The 9,571-nt window shown below is 26.8% G+C and overlaps 1 long non-coding RNA gene across 1 annotated transcript; it reads left to right on the top strand.

Moving 5' to 3' along the window:
• Positions 1-664: 664 nt before the first annotated feature.
• Positions 665-6,502, top strand: LOC146997419 (uncharacterized). The gene is made up of 4 exons (XR_015041418.1): positions 665-804; positions 1,883-1,992; positions 4,108-4,150; positions 6,278-6,502. It is a non-coding gene; the product is annotated as an uncharacterized LOC146997419 (long non-coding RNA).
• The last annotated feature ends 3,069 nt before the right edge of the window (positions 6,503-9,571 follow it).

Here is a 9,571-nt window from a genome sequence, read left to right as displayed (position 1 = left end):
AGAAGATGCTCGAAAACGTTTAACTTCTTGAACAATAGTTTAATGTAGACCAAAGGATCATTAATTATAATCAAAGATATACTAATATTTTTATTTAATAATAATAATAATAACTCTACGAAATTGCAAGCTGAATCCTGATATTTTACATATATTTCAGTTCCTTTAATCTTTGTTATAAAAATCATATGAGGCTAATTTTTTTAAATTTTGTTTAATGTACGGAAGAAATGATACAGCGATTTTAATAATTTTTATATGAGGAAAAAATTAATAAATAATGTAAAAAAATAATTATATTATATTTTATATTTTTCCTGAAACAGTTAAAGACATTCTTAATATGGAGATCTACAGAATAAGTACAAGGGTCCAGTTAAATGAACTCAAAATTTGCATAGTTAATTTTACGCTAACTTATAAAAATTAACCGGATTTACGATTATACACTGAGCATGCGCATACACAGACATTTCTATTTTTCGTAGAAAAATTTAATTATTACCTTAATACAGAGATCCTGTGAATATAAATTTATATAATGCAAAAGTAAGTTTATTTCATATGCTAATTTAGAGGCTTTCTTAATATGTTTAATTATAAAGGAAAAAAAAGCGTTGCAATTCTTGTTCACTGACCAATGGCAAAGCAGACAATTTCTACTTCCGGTTGAGGCGGGATATTTGTCAAGTCAGCACTCGGCAATGGCGGTCGAAAAGAATGGTAAAGTCGCAAAGAATACTGTTTGTTCGTGGATTGGCATTTGTGACAGAATCCATCGAAGTTACTAATTATTTGAAGAAAGTAAGTGAATATTTTATATTTTCAGTGTTTAATACTCGTACTTTCTTCACCTATATAAAATTTTATAAATAGCGTCTGTGTAGTAAATGTGATTTTCCATGTGTTGTTCTTTTGTGTACGTGCCTAATGATTCATTTTCAGGATTTGGTACTGTTAAATTTTGCACTAGTCTGTTTCTTACTGTTTGTGTCACTCCTTTTTGTATGTGTCTCACCTTTTTATAGTTATATTATTTTTACTCAAATGTTTTAATATTTATCTTAAAGCATACTGTAATTAAGCAGGAAATAGCTTTTAATGGAAAAAGAAAGGCAATATTAACATGGCTAATTGTTCAGAAATCTGTTATGGAAATGTTATCTACCTTATGCCAAAAAATAAAGCATGTAACTTTCATTTATTTATGAAATTCAAAATTTTTTATTTGCTTAGTGTTTTCCCTAAAAATAATTTAATTTCTTATTTTTGAATTTAGTTTTATAAATTTGCTTTAATATATAATCTTTAACTCAAAGATATTGTGCTATTAAAAAAGGAAATTTTATGCCATAGAAACACAGGTACTTTGTTCCAAATCTGTGTTCATTTTTTTTATATATATATACTGAATTTTTATGCACTAGTAATTACTGAAATATATCCTTTCATGAATAATAAGTAAGTCCTAAGTCCTTTCATGAATGCATTTCTTTTTTGTTTGTTTGATTTTGTTGTTTTAAAAGATCTGCCATAGTTAAAGAAAGAAAATAAAGTAAGAATGCTTTACTTTCAGTTTTGAATAAATTTATTACTATTTACTGCAGCTTCAAGTTTCTCTAAACATAATTTTCGAAGTCAAAACTTGATAGTTATGTTGATTATTATATTTGCATGAAGAAATTTATTGAAAAATTAGTATTTGATCTAAAATACCGTAAATTATTTGAATTATGTTTTACTAAATCATGTATTTTGATATAACTAGATGGTTAAAAAAATTAAAATTGTAAATGTGCAGAAATGCTTATATAAAACCAAGAAATTGTTTATATTTTTGTTGCTTTTTCCCTTGTAAATTAATTGTATATATATATTACAGTCTGGGGAGTCGGCACCCTGCTGAATTGTAGTAAACGAGACGTCCAATCTACTAGACCATCAAAGATGCAGATTTGGATTTTCTATTTCATAGTTATTGAAATCATAATGGTATGTTTGTTTAAATTAGTACTGTTTATGAATGTGATAAAAATAAATTCTGATAAGCTAAGAAATTATTTATTTTCTGTTAATTATGAACTGTAAATAATGTAACCAATTTTCTTCATAGTATATTTACTAAACATTTTTTTTTTTTTTTTTTTTTTTTTTTATAAAAAGGAGGTAGTTTTATTTATACAATTCTTGCAGAGATACCAAGAAATAAAACATTTCAGGAATTTTCACTCAGTATATCTTGATGTGTAAAATCGTGTTGTTCAATGCCATATTACTTTTTCACAGGAAGGTAATTTAATTGATCTAACATCTGCATAAATCAAACATTTTAAGAATGATTACAGTTTCTAACTTAAAATTTTCAGATTTAGAAAATGTATGTTTAATGTAGTAGTTTTCCATGGAATAGAAAAGGTTTTCAAAATGTTCAGTTGTTAGAGGGAAATAATATAAATGAGATTGTCCTGATACAGTTTCAGCTGGAAATGAAACTGAATTTTCGGATAGTGAAGATTTCATTTAAGAATTCTAATAAAACTGATTAATGTAAATCCTCTGCATTTAAAAATTCTAATAAAACTGATTAATGTAAATCCTCTGCATTTAAGATATCTAATAAAACTGATTAATGTAAATCCTATGATTCATGTAGGTATTCTGTTATCAGGACCAGATTCAGAAATGTGTGTTTATATGCATGCATTTTTAAATATAGGTGCTCGTGTGTGCATGTGTATATTCTTTATGTATGTATGTATGTGTATACTTATACACATATATGCATATACACATGCTTACATATCTACAGTGGAACCCCAAGATACGAGTTTAATTCGTTCCAGCATTCAACTGGTATAGCGAATTTCTCGTATCTAGAAACAAGCTTCCCCATTGAAAATAATGGAAATTCAGTTAACCCATTCCACACCCCAAAAAATATCAACATTTTAATATCAAGTCAATTTTTTTTAATAAATAACACTGGTAAATAATATAGCAATAGTTTAACTTTGTTACCAACATTTTAACTCCTTCTCATTAATCCACACCAACAACAGCTTCTCAACATCTAGGAGTATTTTTATGGTGCTTGGAAGCAACGATAATTCCTTTGGTTACATCAGGTTTCTTAATTTCTTCCTGCTTCTTCAGAATAGTATAGATTTTCGATGTTGAAAGGTCGCAAGTCTTCGCCAATTCCATCACCATGCTTATGTTTATCTATGATTTCTTTCTAGATATCAACGGCCATGGCCTCCTTATTTTTCTTTGCAGCACTATCTGAGGCAACAATCTTCTTGCGAGGCATCTTGAAATAATTATTTTCACGTTAAATGTCAAAACAATTAACTTCCAGGTGCACAAACACGTATATAAAAGAACACTGAGTGATCTGACGAGGGGATTCCCCGAGTTGAGCCGGATAGGGAAATGGCGCCACCCATACCAACAGCCTGGCTCATTGCTCGTTACTCGAATTAATGCTCGTATTTCGCTCATACTTTCCTCGTATCTCGAGGTTTCATTGTACATTTCTGAATCCCGTCCTAATAACAGAGGATTACCTTTGCCAGTATTGCAACAGAACTAGAATGAATTATTGTGTTAAATATGTGGAAAATGCATGCTTAAAGTACTGTTATTTTCTAAAAATATTATGTATGTCTATTTTTTACAAGAAGAAAAAATAGCTAAAAGCTGTTAATTTACTCGTATTTATTAGTCCAAAGGGACTTTGTTCCTAAAGAACTATTGTTTTTGTTTTGCATTGGTTCATTATAAATATCTGTTTCACTTTTCAAACTGTTCCTACCAAATGTTAGAGTCCCTAGTGTGGGATTAATACTCTCTTAGTGCCCTCTATAACCTATGTTAGGGTTAACCTGTATAACCTACAAGGATTGCCAGTTTAGGCGAGATATCTAGGTAGTCATCATAATATGTACCTTTTTATTATTTTTAAATAATTGAAAGTAATAAACTAGTTTTCAAGAATATAGTTAAACTAGATTTGCATTCAACTCTGGTTTATTGTGTTAAAGATGTTTTGCTGTAACAAATATGAATTTTTTGTTTAAGTATAATAATTTAAAATGTTTTTTCTAGAGAATGAAGTACTGCCACTAAGGTAAAGGTGCTAACTTGCAAGGTAATTTTCTATTCTACATTAACTCAATCTTTATGTCCTGTTACAGATATATTGGCAGAAATAATGAAAACCTGACATTCAAAAGGAAAAATAATAATGTTGAATGTAGTATATTAGATGGTTAACTGTGGTTTGGCAGCTCATTAATAATCTTACACATATTGAGTACGGATAACTTTGACAATTACTGGTATTTTCAATAGTATAAAATTAGGCAAGAAAGCAGCTTTAGCTTAGCACCGATTTTAAATACAACTCTCTTACCAATATTGGTTTGACGAAGGTAAAATATAATTGAATTTAATAAGTTGGAAATACTGTCTGTCTTTCCACGAGTTAAAAAATAATTTCAAATAAAATTTCTTTTTTCAGTTTTTCATGTTATTTGTTTAATGTTATTGTAATCTGATTTATCATATTTAGTCACATATTCCATCCCTCTTTGCACTATAGTATATAATTCAAAGGACTTATCAGTTTCAGCAATATTTTTTTTACCAGTATACATTTTTACCATAACTCTGTTTCTAAATCATATCCTAAAAAATTAAGGAGTAAAGTACACAAAGAAGGAAAATATGTAAGTAAATAATGGCATTTAGTGTTGTTTATGTGTCTAATATTTGTACTAGATTGTAAAAGTTATAAAATTCTATTAGCTTTTTTAAATTGAGATGCTTCTTTGCACCCAAATGTTTAAAGCCCTAGTGTGACTTTGGTACTTTGATCTAACTTCTATTCCTAATAAATAATCCAGCTGCATACAGTTTACTCAATTTCTGTCATGTGTAAGGTAAACAATATTAGCTTTTTTTAAATATACCTTTTACAACTATTCCATCAGGTAGATTTCTTTCATATTTTGCCTTAATTGAGTCATCCTGCTAATTAAGAATTTATTAAAGTTAATATGTTAAGTTTTTGTGTGTATAATTCATTTTAAGTATGTGCAAGCAAATGCATACATTAACAGTTACGTAGAATTATGTTTTGGGTATCAAATTCAGAAATTTTGGGACTGTTTTTAGAAGATTTATTAATGATTTATACTATATTAATATTGGTAAAAAAATTCTGTGGCTTTTATATAAGAGTATATATTTTAAAATAGCTGCATGATATGGTAGAGGTAAAAAGCTTCATGTGGATCATAAATTAATATTATGTGGCAATTTTTCATTTATTTAATAAAGAAAATATTCAAGCCACAATTAAAATTTTTTCACTGGATTATTTGCATACAAAGTTTGCAGCAAATATTTCCTGCAACAGAAGTGACAATTTTTATTTTGCCAAGACAGGAAATTTAGTTAGTGAAAGCAGTAACCTTATTTTGAGATGTTAAACAGGAAGGCAAATTTTTGAATTTAAATTGATTTTTGAAGGAAGACTTCATTTAGTCTTGCTATCATTCTACGTGATTCTTAACTTTTTTATGGTATTTATAATTTTATTGTAATTTTATTCAGCATTCTGTTTGCTTAGAATGCACATGAATGTAGACTTGAAATATTTTATATTGCAAACTGAGATGCCATTGTTATCATAATTAAAGATTTTTGCTCTGATTTTGGAGGAATTTACTGATAATACTTTTGATTGTGTATTGGTTTCTGGTTTATTGAAATGTGTAAAATAGCCTGTTAATGCAGATACGTATGTTAATGACATGTATATGTTTATGAAGTATTCTGTTATATGTATATAGTGTTGTCATTAGTTTTCTGCTTACTCTTTATTTAAGAAAAAGTTATCTGTAAGAAAGCGAATATTCTTTACTACATGTAGGAGTAAAATTGAAAAGGCTAATGCAATATAATTAATACAAAATTAAGTTTTTTCTCATGTACTTAAATACAAACATAGCCATTAAAGACTTTCTCAACCTTGCAGTTCTAAACAAATCTTACGTATTTTTTACTTGAAATTATAGGCATTGTGTAAGGTATATAATTGAAGCTTACTGTGTGATAGTATAAAATTAAATTTTTAATTACTGAAATGTAAATTTTTAAATGTGAAATACTCAGTGAATTTTATATGCATCTTTTAATACTTCAACTATATTTAAAAACTGAAAACATCTGAAGTGTGAAATTATTACAAATTTTTCTTTTTCTTGTTTAGGAGCTATTCTCAAAACATTGGGGGACAAAGAATTCACTTTTACAAAAATTGAGCAGGATATTAAAGACAGCGAACTATAGAACAAATATGGCGAAGCTGCATGAAGTCTATGTTGAATTTTATTATTGAAAAAAATATGCTCTTCAGATTTAATGTTAGTTTTTATTGTTTAACAGTAATTGCAGTTTTCGAATACCTGTAAAATAAACCTAATTCTTAAATTAATTTCATGTGTATTTCTTTTGCAACTATTACAGTTCATAATACTTCAAACAACTTGAAATTTTATACTTGTTAATTTATGTGGGATATGTTCATAATAATTTTATAATTTAAATAACTCATTGTTATCATATGAGTATAATCTAAAATGCACAGCATTTGACAACAAATTAATAAAAATTAGCCATTTTTTAATTACTTTCTTTTGTCCAGTTGCCTCTTTTTAAATCATTTAATACCATAAAGCTATTTGATGAAAAAAAATAATTGGTATGTCCACATCAACATGTACATTTATAATGATGTTATAGAAAAAGTCACATGAGATAAATATTTAAAAACTTCAATATTCCTAAACAAATTAACTTTTTAAAATTTTATCTGGTATATAAGGTAAAATAAAGAACATATTTAGGTAATTTTGAATTTGCATAATTCTATGTACTTATTTATGAAATAAACAGTTACATTGTAAAAGGGAACTTTTTAAAAATACCTCAATAAAGCATTTCTTTTGTAGAGGTGAACTTTTAGTACTGATCTAATATATTTATAAGATTTTAAACTGAGAAAGACAACAATAATAGATTACAATACATTGCAAGATTGACTGATAAATGTCAAATTTTTACATATCATAATTATGTGTGTAATTAAAACAGAAGCTACTCGATTAACTTGCATGCAAATTAATATTTTCTTTAACATGTTTGGGATAAACTGAATTTTAATAAATAAATATGTATATATTTGTGTATTATCTGAAGATATGAATGAAATATTTGTGACATTAAACATTCATCTTCAAGGAAAATAACAAAGTCAACTTGGTAATCTATTGGAAAAGGTAAGTTTTCTACAATTTCCTGGTCTATATTTAACAATTTTAAAATTTAGCACACTCATTCAAATAATCTAAACGTATGATGTTTTCTTTTGTGCGACATTCGTTTACTGAATTTTTTAATTAACTATATTGTACTTTAGATGGATATTAATGTAGATATTCCCTGTATTTTACGGTACAAAAACTTATATATTTGATAATAATTGACCTAAATCTTCCCTATGTTTTCTTTGCATATATGAATGACTTTGGTAAAAATTTAGTCCGATGCCTTCTCCTCTTTACTGTGTAAGTGCACATTTTTGGTAAAAAATTTGCATAAATCTCCAATTACCTATTTACTGCATTTTTCGTAAAATGTGCTTATTTTAATCTCTTATTTTTTATATAAATCTATGCAAAAATGTTCTGCATATTATGATTAAAAGATAAAATTAATTTAATATCAAATTTTTACATATCCACCTTTTAGGTATGTACAGCAATATGGAATATATATAACTGGAAAATTTAAATGCAAAAATATTAATTTCTATTCAAAAATTACATAATACTAAAAGGCTGAAAATCACTTTTAATATTTCATTTCAAAGTGACTACAAAATATGCATTAAATTTTGTAAACCTGAGTTCTATGTTTTAAATCAATTAATGCTATCGTTCATTTACATGGCATAAGAAAATGTCCTTCGGAAAAGCAAATAATTTATTTAAAGTGTTATTTAGTAATAATGAATTTAGTAAACAAAAATGCAAATGAACGATAGCATTAATTGATTTAAAACACAGAATTGATGTTTACGAAATTTATTGCATATTTTCTAGTCACTTTGAAATGAAATAATATGTCACTTTGAAATGAAAGTCATTTTCAGCCTTTAAGTGTTACTTAATTTTTTAATAGAAATTTATTTTATTTTATTTTATTTTTTTTTATATTTTTATTTATTTATTTTTTTTTTCATTTACTAGTGCATTTAAATTTTCCAGTTATATATATTCCATATTGCTGTACATAACTAAAAGGCAGATATGTAAGAATTTGATATAAAAATTATTTTACCTTTTAATCATAGCATACAGAAAGTTTTTGCATAGATTTATATAAAAAATATGAGATTAAAATAAGTACATTTTATGAAAAATGCAGTGAAAAGGTAATTGGAGATTTATGCAAATTTTTTACCAAAAAATGTGCATTTATACACAGTAAAGTGGAGAATACATCGGATTAAATTTTTACCAATCATTTGCATATGCAAAGAAAACATAGGGAAGATTTAGGTCAATTACTATCAAATATATACGTTTTTGTACCGTAAAATACGGGAAATATATACGTTAATTTCTATCAAATATATACGTTTTTGTACCGTAAAATACGGGGAATATCTACCTTAATTTTTACCTAATATATACGTTTATATACAGTAAAAAATCGGGGAAATTTACGTAAATTTTTACTAAATATATACGCATACGTGAAGCAAAAAATTGAGATTTACGTATATGCGATAAATATACGTAAGTTTTTACTAAAATATACGTAAATCCCTGAAATTTACGTATATTATACGTAAAAGTAGCGAATGAACAGTAGTCTCGCGTAAATATACCTAAATTTTACGTAAAAGTTACGTATAGTATAACGTAAAAATATACGTAAATATTTAGTAATTGCCACTGGACACTTTTTATGATATTTTTACGTTCAACTTGAACGTTTTTTATACGAAAGGCCATTCGTAAATTGCACGTATTTTTCTAGTGCAATTTACGAATGCATGCTGCCTGGGGATAAAGTTTGAAAATGTGTGTGAATTTCAGGAATTTTGGACTTTAACGTTAGGCACACAGAATTGAACTTTAAAGTTAGGAAAAATATATATTTTTAATGTAGGAGAATAGATACTGTATATTTTTACTGTAGAAAATCCTTGAGTGTTTTCTGGATGTATACTTTTGATTTCTGATTTCTGATACAAGATGGAAAATGAATTCACGATAATCCTATGCTATTTGTGTATCCTTGTATAAAGTTTCGAGTGCTTGTCGGTAAAAACTGGACTCATTTTTTTGAGCACTTCTAAGAGAAAGAGATTAAAGACTCTAATTATTTTACTGAATGAGACAAGCCATAGCTATGCGCAGCTAGAAATTTTTTTTGTGTGTGTTTTTGCTAATTATTTAACCCAGAATCTTGTGAAATGTATAATTGTGAGGGG

The sequence above is a fragment of the Stegodyphus dumicola genome, chromosome 5, assembly GCF_044657685.1.
Source record: "Stegodyphus dumicola isolate Sdum_Otavi_A_Nest chromosome 5, ASM4465768v1".
NCBI classification, from domain to species: domain Eukaryota; kingdom Metazoa; phylum Arthropoda; class Arachnida; order Araneae; family Eresidae; genus Stegodyphus; species Stegodyphus dumicola.
Note: the sequence above shows the minus strand (reverse complement) of the source record. Positions and strands in the feature narration are given on the sequence as shown.